Source organism: Heterocephalus glaber, unplaced genomic scaffold, assembly GCF_053883595.1.
Source record: "Heterocephalus glaber isolate CG9 unplaced genomic scaffold, H.glaber_assembly_v1.0 deba00000331, whole genome shotgun sequence".
Classification (NCBI taxonomy): Eukaryota; Metazoa; Chordata; class Mammalia; order Rodentia; family Bathyergidae; genus Heterocephalus; species Heterocephalus glaber.
Window position 1 is genome coordinate 47,510,883 of NW_028258142.1, and position 14,473 is coordinate 47,525,355.

At 34.3% G+C, this 14,473-nt stretch overlaps 1 protein-coding gene across 1 annotated transcript in view; it reads left to right on the top strand.

The window, feature by feature from the left end:
- Positions 1-14,473, top strand: part of Ccdc178 (coiled-coil domain containing 178) — a 386,593-nt gene that overhangs the window by 28,456 nt on the left and 343,664 nt on the right. The gene's annotated exons all lie outside the window — the stretch shown is intronic.

A 14,473-nucleotide genomic window follows, 5' to 3' on the forward strand; every position in this document is an offset into this window, starting at 1 on the left:
AAGGTTCAGTATGTATTACTAATTTTTATCCTTTGAGTCTTTATTAGATTGAAATGTGTTAATTTACATACTCTTGGTGAGTTTCTTTCTGATTCTTTTGCTTCTTCAGTGTTTTTCCATGTTATTGGGTGTACAAATGTTAATAACTATAATAATTTTATAGAGTGTGTTTCCTATAGTATTATGCACAATTTATACTTAATTTCTTTAATGCTCTTTTATCTGAATTTATGTTGTCAGGTACCATAGAGAACATAATTGTTGTTTTGAATATTCATTTACTTAATATATATTTGCCCATCATTTATTTTTAAACTTTCTTTTAATCACTTTATATGTTATATAAAACATATTGTTAGATTTTCACTTTATTATTGAGAACCAAAAATGCACTATAGGTGATTTTTTTCATTTACAATGATAAAATGATTAACAAGACCTATTTGTCATTCTATTTTTGTATTTAATGATTAAGTACATACATATATACATATTTTCTGTTCTTTTTAATTGGAAGATTTTTATTATAATAATTACAAATTAATATCTGCTATCTTTTTCAGATGTTCCCCCAAAGCAACAATGCAGTCACAGGGCTTTTTCAGAACTGGCTGAATCTAGAGTACATGATGCTGGGATTAAGGATGTGTGATTACTAAATCAGTCCACTGATTGGTTTGGCACCATCCTAATTGGTGGTCTGGATAAGATAAAAGGGGCAGAAAGATGCATGTTGTTTTTGCTACCATGTAGGTGCCAGGAACTGTTTCTCCTCTGCAACACCTATTTGTCATGTGCCACTCTGCCTTAAAGGCAGCCGCTTATGGACGGAAACCTCTACAAACTGAGAGATAAATAAACTTTTCCTCCTTTAACTTAGGGTGTCCAGTGCTTTTTCTCAGCAACAAGAGAAAAATAACTAAGACAGATACTATGTATGTGCTCCTCCATACTATGAGCAATATGAAAATTATTCAGGAAGCTTTTCTTGCCCTTCCATTCTATTTTATTAACATCTAATTTAAAGGCATATAATTTTCTTCCAAATTTGTATTTATAGGGGATGCTTAATATACTTAAATATATACTTACTCCCTATTCCCTGCCCAACATCATGATTTTTACAGTAACACTCTGTCTGCCTTGTCAGAAGACAAGAACGTAAGTCTGTTAGTCTATTTACCCTCTTGCATGTTTAATATTAGTTCAAAGGCTAATATATTCAAGATCCACTCTCAGTGCTTGGGCCAAGTTTGTCCGGTCATTTTTGCTGTACAATGGCCACTCCTTAGTGTATTCAACAGGGAGAAATCACAGAAATGTACTCCCACAGTTCTCTGACGCTCATAACACTCTCCTGTAGCCTATATACTTGAATGGCAATTTTGCTTGATAAATTTATTGATTCACATTTTCTTTTATTCTTTTTCTCTGTTTGTGTGTGTGTGTGTGTGTGTGTTCATCCCATTGTATTCTTTTCTAGATTCCCAAAAAGTTTGTTATTTTTCCTTAAATTTTTCATTTTTACTAGAATATAATATGAATTTTGGAAATGTAGAGAATTATGACATGCCTTATAGTAACACAATACTATTTCATTTGTATATATTACTTTTTGTGCATATGCAGGTATTTATATCATTATATTCTAATTCTAACTTTTAAGTATAAATTATATCATAAACTTTTGTGTATTTTACCACTGAATAATTACATTTTATTGAATCATAAAATTTAATATTTTTATCATAATTTTAATGCCAATTGTTCTATTCTGGCACTTATGCTATTATAACTGATAATGTGTTTAACTTTTAAAAATTGAGCTATTATTCATATACCATGGAATTAATCTCTTTAAAATTTACAGTTCAACATTTTTTATATAATCATGAGGTTGTACAACTAATATCAGTGTATAATTTTAGAAAACTTCATAACCCCTAGGTGAAACTTTATACCATACAATTATCAGTTGCATTCCATTCTTCTATACCCAGCTTCTCAGAAGTACAAATCTATTTTCTTTCTTTATGTATTTGCTCATCCTACAAGTTTCATACAAATGAATTTATAAATAATTGGCTTTTTATTTATCTTCTTTTAATCTAGTATAATGTCAAAGGTCTCCATGTCATAAAGTGTATCAGTATAACACTGCTCTTTATGGATAAGTAATATTCCTCTGTATCAATACTTTACATACAGTTTATGCATTCATTAGTAGATGGATATAAGTTTCTTTCCATTTGGGGACTATTATAAATAATGTTTCTATGAATATTTGAGTACAAGTTTTTTATGGCCATGTATTTTCATTTCTCTTGGTATTGTGGTTTAGATCTGGAAGGCCCCCCAAAATTTCCTGTGCTCAGAAGTAAGGCTTGTGAAAGGTGATTGGATTATGGGAAGACTAAAATGACTTGTTGTTAGGAGGTGGGAACTAGTTAGAGGTAGATACTTAGGGATGTGACCTGAAAGGACTTATCTCCCTCCTGACTCCTCCCTTTGCTCTTGGCTTCCTGGATGCCATAATGTGAGCAGCTTTCCTCTTCCTATCCCTTCCACTAAGAACTTCCTGCCTTGGAGCAGCTGACTATGGACTGAAAATGTGAGCCAAAATAAGGGTCTCCTTTAAGTTGCAGGTGTGAAATATTGTATCTCACTGACAAGAAAGTGACTAAGACACTTGAGTATATCATTAGGAATGGAATTAAAGGATCATCTTGTAATTCAGTGTTTAATTCTCTAAGTAACTGCCACATTGATTTCTATAGCAGTAGCAATAATTTACATTATAAATAGCAATATATGAGAACTCCAGTTTCTCTAAATCCTTGAAACATTTATATTTTTTAACCTTTATTATTATAGACATCCTAGTAGATTGGAAGTGGTACCCTATTGTAGATTTTATTCGCATTTCCCTAATGATTAATGACAAGGGACAGTTTTAGATGTTGGTTATTGGCCACTTGTACATCTCCTTTGGAGAAATATCTATTCAAATATTTTGCACATTTTTAAAGTGGGTATTGTTCTTTTTTTATTAGATCTTTGTATATCCAGAAACTAAACTTTTAAAAATGTATGATTGGCAAACAGATTTGCCCATTCTAGGGATTCTGTTTTCTTTGCTCTAGTGACTTGTAGATAAAATATTTTATTCTGTTAAAGTCTAATTTTTATAATAGCAGCCATTCTTTCTGGGGTGAGGTGGAATCTCAGTGTTGTTTTCATCTGCATCTCTCAAATGACAAGTGATGTTGAACATTTTTTCATGTATTTAATTGCTGGTTTTACTTCTTTGTCTGAGAAATGTCTGTTCATTTCGGATGCCCATTTTTGAATTGGGTCTTAGTATTTGGGGGGTCTGATTTTTTTTGAGTTCTTTGTATATTCTCGATAGCAGACCTTTGTCTGAGGTACAGCTGCTAAAAATTTCTTCCCACATTGTAGGTTGTCTCTTAGCTCTGTTGGTAGTTTCACTTGCAGTGCAGAAGCTTTTTAATATGATGAGATCCCAGTTGTTGATTCTTTGTGATAGTTCCAATGTTACTGAGGATTTGTTCATAAAGTCCTTTCCTATGCCAATGTCTTTGAGAGTTCTACCTAGCTTGTCTTCCAGCAAGTTTAGTGTTTCTGTCTTAATATTTAGATCTTTAATCCACTTCAATTTTAGTTTAGTGCATGGTGAAAGATAGGGGTCTAGTTTTAATCTTTGGCAGGTTGAAATCCAGTTTTTCCAACACCATTTATTATAGAGGCTAGCTTTTCTCCAGTGAGGATGGCTGCTATCATGAAATAAGCCAATAACAAGTGCTGGCAGAGTTGTGGAGAGAAAGGAATACTTCTTCATTGTTGGTGGGAGTGCAGACTGGTGCAACCACTGTGGAAATCAATATGGAGATATCTCAAACAACTAGGATTGGAAGTCCCATTTGACCCAGCTATTCCCCTGCTGGGTATCTTCCCAAAAGAATTAAAAGAATCATATCATAGTGATATATGCACACACATGTTTATAGCGGCACAGTTTTTAATAGCTAAAACTTGGAAACAGCTCAATTGCCCAGACACTGCAGACTGGATAAAGAAGATGTGGGTTTTTTTTTTTTTATAAAATGGAGTACTACTCAGCCATAAAGAATGAGAAACTAGAGACATTTATAGCTAAATGGATGCACATTGAGGCCATACTCTTAAGTGAAATAAATGGGACACATGTGTAAATACCGAATAGTTGCTCTGGGTGTGAAAAACTAAAAGTGCAAATAAGAATAAAAATGTATAATTGATATTGTGAAATAGGAAGAAAATGTTTAAAGGAATAGGGGAAGTGGGAGGGGAAGGGGAAAGGAAAGAAGGGAAAAGAAAAAATAAGAGAAAAGGAAAAACATGGAAACAAAGTCTTTGTAAATAGGGATGGGTGGAGGGGGTGAAGGGAGGGCAGGAGAATGGCGAGAAAATAAGAGCCAAGATACATTATGTAAAGGTACAAGATCCCAATGATGACTGTAACTGTACTGTGTACCTAAAATATACCAATAAACTCAATGGAAAAAAAAAGTCTAATTTTTAAAGTTGTTTATTTCTTTGGTGTCATATTTGAAAAATCATCATCTAAGTCAAGGTGTAGTGACATAGGAGTAAACAAACATTTTCTCTTGCTCTGCCCTCACAACACAGAACACTTCTGTGGCCGGAGACACTGTGGCATTTTTTGCCACATATCACACAATTCTGTCACGGTTCTTCTAGGAGACTTCAGCTGGATGGCCTTTTATTTATTATTTTTATTTTTATTTTACTGCGGGTCGATCTCAAAGTCATCCCACTGAATTACATCCCTAATCACCCTTTTTACTGTTTTTGTATTTTGAGATGGGGTCTCACCAAGTTCCTACATCTTCCAGGATGGGCTTTGGACCACCACAGCCAGCTTGTGTCCTTAATTCAATTCAACTTTGATGCTACCTACCTGAGATAGCATCAGATCCCACAGGTTGGGGCCAGAATTCCTAGACTGGCCCCCATTTTACAGGCAAGTCAGAAAGAAGCACGGGTTGAAAATTGTGCTCTGGCTAGCTGGATACAATCTGAAGTTTCCAGGACACCCTCCTTCAGCTCCATTAATTGGCAAGAGCAGCCTCCAAAATTCGGGGGGGAAACTTTACTTGCATTTACCTATTAAATGCAAGTAAATGCAAGTAAACTACAAAGGATATGATGAATTATACAAATGCACAGTTGCACATAACCCCTTTCTTTTCCACAAAGTTTAAGGGTGGGACTGAAAGGTCCAAGCTTCCCATCACATGGTTAGATTTCTCTATCATCCAGTTCCCATGTGAGTGTATCCAGGAGGCCACCAGCAGTAATTTATTGCAAAAAAAATTCTTCCGTAACCCAGGAAACTCCAAGGAATATTGAAGCTGTGTGTGAGGGACTGGGAACAGAGATCAATATCTATAGTTATTATTTCTCACAAGATCACAAAGATTTACATTCTGATTCCTCTAAAAATTTTATGCTTTTAGCTCATACATTTCAGTCTGTGAATAGTTTTGAGTTAGTTTCTATATATGGTTTGAGATAAGGGTTCAAATTCATTCTTCTCCTTGTGGATATCCAATTGTCCCAGCATTACTTGTTGAAAAAATAATATTTTTTCTCATTGATTGTCTTTGGAAAACATGTCAAAATCAGCTGATGGTGGATACGAGTTTCTTTCTGGAATTGGAATGGTCTTCCATAAATCTACATTCTCATCTTGATGTGAGAACTACACTATACTCAATTAGTATATAATTATAGTAATTTTTGAAATCAGGAAATATGATAACTTTGCCATTTTTCAATATTCTTTTGGTTAATACAGGTCCCTTTCCATATGAATTTTAAGATCAATTTGATAATTTTTGCAAAGAAAAACACTCGGCATTTTTCTACTAATTGGTTGAATCTTTAGATCGACAGGGGATTTTGGCATCTTAATAAGATTATATCTTCTAATCCACCAACAGGATGCCTTTTTATTTATGTAGATCTTGTTTAGTTGTTTTCAACATAAGAGAAGTGATCAAAACATGCAGCATGTGTTTAAATTTTTAAAAATGATTATAGTAAAAGATAAATTGCCACTAATCTCCCTCAAAGTACTTTCCTTCATTTTGAACACACTTATCCTATCATTCTTGCCATGTTTCAAAGTGGTTCTGGAAGTTATTTTTCATGATTGTCTTTAGGCACATTGACATGGCTGAACTGATGTCCTGAATTGATTCAAACTATTTACCTTTGACAGTTATTCTTTGGGGAAGAGCCAGAAGTTGCACAGTGCCAGACCCAGTGAATAAGGTGGATGAGGAGACATTTTAATGCTTTTATGAGCCTGCCTTTCTATTGAATGGCACAAGGCAGGAAAAGCCAATGATTTTTTAATCATTCCTCATAAAGACTTTAAATAAGACTTCCAAAACTACTTCAGAAATTGGCAAAAATGATGATATAAGTGTGTTCAAAGTGATGGGCAAGTATTTTGAGAAGATTGTCAATATGTCCTTTTAAATATTTTTTTAAAAATAAACATTCACTGTATTTGTCAATAACCCCATGTATACCCAACTTCTCTCCATCTTCTATTCACAGTTTCTAGTATGAATAACCTCTTATTACTGTATTAGTGTTTGTTATGCCTTGTATCTAGATGTGGCCCCAAAGCTTCATGAGGTCATAGGTGGGATTTTTTGAAGGTGGCTGGATTAGGATGTGTCAGTGTGGATTAAAAGTGATACTGTGATTAATTGGATGATGTTAGGATTAAGTGTGTGATGCTGGGATTAAGGATGCCCCACCCTGGGTGTAGGTAGACACCACCCTAAAGATTTACAGTCTGGATGGAATATGTAAAAGGATAGATAGAAGACAGGCTTCTGTTGGTTCTGCTTGCTGCTTGCTGCTCTCTGCCTTCTGCCTGACAAGCCATGAACTGTGATGCCCTTCTGCATGCCACCCTGCCTTGGAGCCAACCAACTATGGATGGAAACCTCTACAAGCTGTGAGCTGAAATAAACCTTTCCTCCTTTAACCTAGGCTGTTTGGTATTTTGTCTCAGCAATGAAAAAAGTAACTATGACAATGTTTATGCACCGATATTGACACATAATATGAATTAAAGTTCATAGTTTGCCTTAGGGGTTTATTCTTTGTGCTGTGCAGGCACGTGGACTTTGAAAATGTGTAGTTTTGTCGTGCTTCTCAACTTTCTTTCCACCTTGAATGTGAAAGGAAGGCTGGAGGAACTTAAGCTGAATATTTCTCCCAATGGTTTATCTCTATTAAAGAGTTTCCAGAGAAAGCTGGAGGAAAGCAGAATACTTCAGGCACACTAAGTGGTCATTTTACCCTGGGGCACAATATAAAACACTTACTTTCCCTCACCTCCTACTAGAAGCAGGAAGGAATATTTCTGTAATCCTTATTTTAAGTACTTACGGGAGCTTCTGGGGACAAATTTAACAAAAGAATGCATAACCATCCAGAGACTGATTATCCAGAAAAGTTTTTTTATTCTCAAGCTAGTTCACATTCAGCCTCCAGCAGTTCATTTGGAGCTGGCAACTGGGCTTCGACTTGACTTCCTACTCAGGCAAAGTCTCAAGGTCAGTGTGAAGCTTTTTCTAACTGGTCTTCACTTCAGCAACTTCTGCTCCCATTAAGGCTTGATTCTCTAAGTTTGCTCTACTCCTCGTTTTGGAGAATGTCCATTTGCATCTTAACCTTAATATCCTGGTGTTTCTAAAAAGGAGAGTTGAATTTTAGGTCACTTTTTGTCTTTTTTATGACAACATTGATGACTTCCAAGCCTTTTACAGATCACAGTATAACTGAAATTTTCAACTTGATTTATTCCAAAAGTCTGTTAGGTTGCTCTTCTTTATGGACCATATTTTGTTTGTCTGTCTTTGTGTTTTGCATGTGATAAATCATTTGTTGAACACTACTCACTTAAAATAATATACAGACATATCTCAGAAATATTGTAGATTCAGTCAGAACACTAATTAAGTAAGTATCAATAATTCAAGTCACATGAGCTTTTTTATTGCCCAGTATATACAAAAGTTTTGTTTACTGTCATCTATTAAGTGTGGAAAGGCACTATGCCTAAAATATGTAACTTACTTCAATTTATCTTAATGAAAATATGGTTAATAACCAAAAAAGCCAACAATCATCAGAGTCTTAAGTGAGTCATAATCTTTTGGTGGTGGAAGACATGGCCTCGGTGCTGATGGCTATTGACTCATCAGAAAGATGATTACTGAAGTTTGGGGTGGCTGTGGCAATTTCTTAAAATAAGATAACAAAATTTTCTGAATTTAGATTAACTCTTCCATTTACAAAAGGTTATAGTATTTGATGCTGATTGATAGCATTTTCACCACACTAAAATTTCTTTCAAAGTTGGAATCAACCATCTCAAACCCTGCTTCTGATCTATCAACTAAATGTATGTAAAACTCTAAGTCCTATGTTGTAACTTCAACACTGTTCATAGACTCTTCACCATGGGTAGATTCCAGCTCAAGAAATCACTTTCTTTGTTTATTCATAAGAAGCAACTGCTCATCTGTTGAAGTATTGTCACAAGACTATAGCCATTTAGTCACATATTTTATCTCCACTTCTATTTCTGATGCATTGTCTATTTTTACCACATTGGCTATTTTTACTTCTTCCAGTGAAGCACTGGATACCTCAAAGTCATCCATGAGAGTTGCAATGGACTTCTTCCAAACTCCTGTTAACTTTGGTACTTTTTACATTCCTTATGTATCCTAAATGTTCTTAGTGGTATCTAGGATGTTGAATCATTTCCAGAGTTTTAAGTTGTTTGCCCAGATCTATCAGGATAATCACTATTCAAGGCAGCTATAGTCTTATGAAATGTAATCTTTAAAGAATAAGACTTAAATGTTGAAATTACTCCTTGATCAAATGGCTATTATGCTAATAGACATGAAAAAACCACTAACCTCATTGTATCTATCAGAGCTCTTGGGTAACCTGTGCATTCTCGGTGAGCAGTAATATTTTGAAATAAATCTTTTTTTTTTCCCTTGAGCAGCAGGTCTTATTGGCGGGGGTAAAATATTCAGGAAGCAGTGTTGTAAACAAATGTGCTGTCATTCAAACTTTGTTGCTCCTTTATAGAGCACAGACAGAGGAAATTTAGTGTCATTCTTAAGGGTCTTAGGATTTTCAGAACAGTAAATATGCATTGGCTTTACCTTACAGTCACCAGCTCCATTAGCTCCCAAAAGGAGTTGGTTTGTTCTTTAAATCTTTGAAGACAGGCTTTGACTTCTTGTCTCTTAAAAGTCTTAAATGACATCTCCTTTCAATAAAATACTGTTTCATCTACACTAAACATCTGCTTTTCAGTGTCATCTCTTCCATTAACTATCTTAGCTAGATCATCAGAAAACTTGCTGCAGCCTTGCCATCAGCACTTGTGGCTTCACCATGCATGTTCACGTTATGGAGACAGCTTCTTTCTTTAAACCTGATGTTGCAAGCATTGCTATCTTCAGACTTTTCTCCTATAGATTCCTTACCCCTCTAATGCTTGATAGAATTGAGGAGTGTTAGGACCTTTCTCTGGACTGGGCTGTTGCTTAGGGAATGCTGCAGTTCATTTGATTTTTTTTCCAGACCACTAAAACTTTCTCCGTATCAGTAATAGTGCTGTTTTGCCTTCTTGTCATTTGTATAGTCACTACAGTAAACATTTCAATTTACTTCAAGATCTTACCCTTTACAGTCACAACTTGGATGACTATTTGATGCCAGAAGCCTGCTTTCTGACTGTTTTGGCTTTCCTCAAAAAGTTAATCATTTCTAGCTTTTGATTTCAAGTGAGACACCTGTGACTCTTTCTTTCACTTGTACCGTTAGAGGCCACTGTAAGGTTAATAAATGGCCTAATTTCAATATTGTGTCTCTGGGAATATGGAGGCCATAGGAGATGAAGAGAGATGGGAGAAGGGCCAGCTGGGGGAGCAGTCAGAACAAACACAACATTTGTTAAGTTTGCTGTTCTAAATGGCGATAGTTTGTGGCGCTCCAAGCAATTATGTCTGTGACATCAAAGATCACTGATCACAGATCATCATGACTGATAATAAAGAAAAATTTGAAATAGTGACAGAATTACCTAAATGTGATACAAACATATAAAGTAAACAAATGTTGAAAAATGGTTCCAGTAGACTTGCTTTGACACAGGGTGGCCACAGATTTTCAATGTGTAAAAATGCAATGTCTAAAAAGGGCAATAAAGCAAAACATGCCAAAACAAGGTATACCTGCAATGTGATAATTTTGGACATCGAATTCCTCTTCCCCAAGTTTTGTTTTCATTGCTGATTTTTGTAGCTGTCGATTGAATGATTTAGTCTTTTAGTAACTGTCTTAGTCGCTTTCCTCATTGCTGGGACATAATACCTGACACTCAGAACTTGAAGGAAGAAATATTTATTTTGGCTCACTGTTTGTAGAGCTTTCAGTCCATAGTCAGTTCCAAGGAAGAATGGTATAGCGGAATGTGGTATGGGGAGGAAAGCAGCTTGCTTCATGACATTCAGGAAGAAGATTAAGAAGGGCAGGAACAGGGCTTCTTGGTCATGAAGCCCTGTGACACGTCTCTTCTCACCAAACCCTAACTCCAAGCAGCAAGTCCGCCATAATGCCCTCATAATCCAAACACCTTTCAGAAGGGCCACCTATAAGTGTATGACCTTTAGGGGGGACATGTAGCTATAAACCCTAACAGTAACTTTTTGGTCTTCAATATGTTTTTTTGGTCATATGTGGAACTGAAGTTCTTACTCAGTTGGTTTAGTGATCAATTGATGATTGAACAAATGTTTCTTTAAATGACTGGAACAAATAAATGTTCTAGTCTGTGTTGGTCCATGTGGATGTCAGGGTAGACCTTCAGCAACCACCCCGGGAGCTGATGGCTCTGCTCCTTAAAGTTGTGCTTCCTGCTCTTGGAGTCTCCCAGTCAACCAGAGAAGACAGTTTAGGGCTTTCTTAGGTTTTTCTTGATCATGCACATAGCTTTGTAAGTGGAATTTTCCAGAGAATGACCAGATATGTCTAAAAATGACAACTCTTTAGAAATGAGGCTTTAAAAGTAGTCTCCCTTCTGCTTCCTGTGGCGTCAGAAAAGTTGTCTTTTATTTGTCAAGGCTCTGTGGACCTGGAGAGTCAGGGATGGAACTAAGGAAAGTTAAAATTGTATTCTTCCAAACTTTATCTGTTCTTTTTAAATAAATGCTCCCTGGGTTGCTGATATGTTATTTTGGTATATGTCCACTGTCCCAAGAGTGTTAATTTTGAGAACTTTGCCTCTTTTTTCTTCTTTGTATTTACAGAATGATGGAACTTCAGATGTCTTACTTCACCACGTCCTTTGAAATCTGTGTTTAACTTTAATTTTATTGGTTTTATTTCTAGACAAGTATTCAAAATTGAAATTTCTGGGGGACAAAATATGAGCGTTGGTGTATTGCTTTCCATAAATGTACCAAAGCATAAGCTATGTGTATGTCAATGTTACCACAACATACCATATCTTATGTAATCATTATTAAATAGCTAATTTATCAAATATAAAATGACCTGATTCCAAATTATTTTGTTTACATTTTTATTACTAAAGAGTATGAATAATTTTCATGTATTCACTTAGTTTTAAAATTTTTTTCTCATTTTTACCTTCTGATGATAAATTGATTTCTATTATGATTTTTATCTTATATTAATGAAAACTGAAGTATTCATATATTATTTCTTTTTGTGCCATATTTAGTTAAAATAATTGCCCAACCCTGCCTAAAAAATTTCTATCTTGATTCATAAATAGTAAAATTATCCTTTTTGATGTTATTAAATTGTTGAAATAATGTATAATTATGCTATATTCCATTTCTACTTTAATATATTTTAAGTTCTGTAATTCATCAGGAATTTACTTTGATATATTAATTTCCTGATACAGTGGCCTTGAGGAGCACCTGCTAATGGCTTGCTATATAAGAGTCAGCAGTCTTATATGTGTATTCTTAATAAATGAGTATGAGGATGTTGGGCCTGGTGGCACATGATTAGGGTTCTGGCTAATTGGGTAGCTGAGGGAGGGGGATCACTTGATCCCAGAAGTTCAAGACCAACTTGAGCAACATAGTGGCATCCTGTCTCAATAAACAGATGATAGATAGATAGATAGATAGATAGATAGATAGATAGACAGATGATAGATCTATGTCATGTGCACTCAGGCAATGGACAGCTATGCCCAGGGCCTCAGGATCTCCCTGTACCCTCCTGAACAAAAATTCATATTCTCCAATATCTGAACCTTAGTGATAACAATTTCCATAATCTTCTTTTAAAGTTTTAACTGTATTATTGCATATATATATATATATATCTTTAAAGATATACTTGAGTTTCACATGTTTAATAACTGAAATTATATTGTGTTAATATTTATATATTGCTGCCTTTGCTCAACATTATTTGTTGTCATTATCCATGTTGTGGTTTTCTGTTGTTTGATGTTACTGAGTTTCATTCACCCTGCTTTCCTTTGTAAAATAATACCATTCACTTTTCTCCAGCTTCATTTTCATCTTTTGAAGACCGTTTGGTTTATTCCCAGTTTGGGGTTATTTTGAACAATGGTTCTGGAAACATCCTAAAACCTAATGTGTATATCCTGAGTGGGTTTCTCTAACACTTACTTAGTTAAATATGTAGTATTTGTATTTTGATTTTTATTACGTTACGCCAGATTATTGTCAAAGTAACCATATTAATTTACAGAGCCATATAAATTCTAATTGCTCCATTTTCTTGCTACCACTTGATATTACTAGACTTGTAAATCACTGAAAAATCTTCATGCTATTTAACCATTTCTAGTGATGATCTTAATTTTAATTTCTTTGACTACTAATTCTTGTGGCCATCAAGACTTGGGCATATTTTGGAATGTCTGTCTACTCTGAAGGAGAGAATAAAAATAAAACTCAAAAGAGAGTACAATAGTCTAAATTATGGGAAAAACTCATATCACTACCACTGAAACTAAAGGAAAGAATCAGAGAAAGACACTGAAATTGTAGATATTATGTACAATTTCAGAGTGTTGGAAAGTAGGGGCATTTGCTTCCAATACCATTTAATATACATTGCTTGGTATTTGTGAACATGCCCACATGAGCAGGATAACTGGTTTATTGAGCACTTACTTATACCTTTACAAAGATTTCCTCATGTATTTACCCTTAATGTTCTTGTCTACCCATTTAGATTTTCATTTTTCATCAGTATTAAAGTGTAGCTACAAATAACATTTATATTCTAAATGTTATTTCTGACAATGTTTGAACAAATCAAAATATTTTCTTATATTTTTAAAGCTTAATAATTTTTATGATACAAAATTTTCCCTTGACACATTTGTATTTTAATATATTAATTTACTTTCATTTTATTCTTTAATGTGTTTTGGAGTCTAAATATTCTAAGTGAAATGATTAAGGAATATTTGCACAAAATATTCTGCAAGTATTTAAATCTTGTATTCATGTATATAAAATATTTTAATGCCTTTACATAATAAATTTTACCTAATGAATTATATATATGAAACACTCAAGTCTTAGATTTATAATTTCATGGATTTTTATCTTTTCTTGAAGATCATAATAGACTTATACAATCTCCACTATGTTTTCTCCAACTTCCTTTCTTCAATATATTTTGAGATTCCCCAATGTTATTTGATGTATTTGCTCGTTATTTTTCACTAATCAGCATTATATCATTGCAAGATCATAAACTACTTTTTAAGAATAATTTTTCTAGTGTTTGGCATTTAGTTGCTGTGTACAATTGTGTCTCATTTCTACTCTTTTGAATAAAACTAACTACCATTTTGTGATGGTATTTTTTGTGGATGTATACCTTTATTTCTTTTGGATCAAAATTCAGGAGTAGAGTTGCTGCAAGGTAAAGTAGATATATTTAATTTTAAGCTGTCGAAAATATATTCTTATATTTGAGAAATTTGAAATACTTCAGAGACTATGAAATAAAGTATAGAATTTTCTTTCTCTATATTTTGTCTTTCCAAAGGCGACCTGTCCTAGCAGTTTCTTGATCTAAAAATTCCATACACACCCACACATATCTGTTTCTCAGCCATTACATACATTCCCTGTGTAGAAGATAAAAAGTGATGAAAACACTGGCATATAAATCTTTGGCTTGCCATGTTTGCTTAACATTTTAGCTTAAAATTCCATCTATATCAGCTCATAATGATTTATCTGTTTACTTTGAGTAGCTTCATACTATTTAGAATACCTTCTTGTGAGAGTTAAAGCAACTA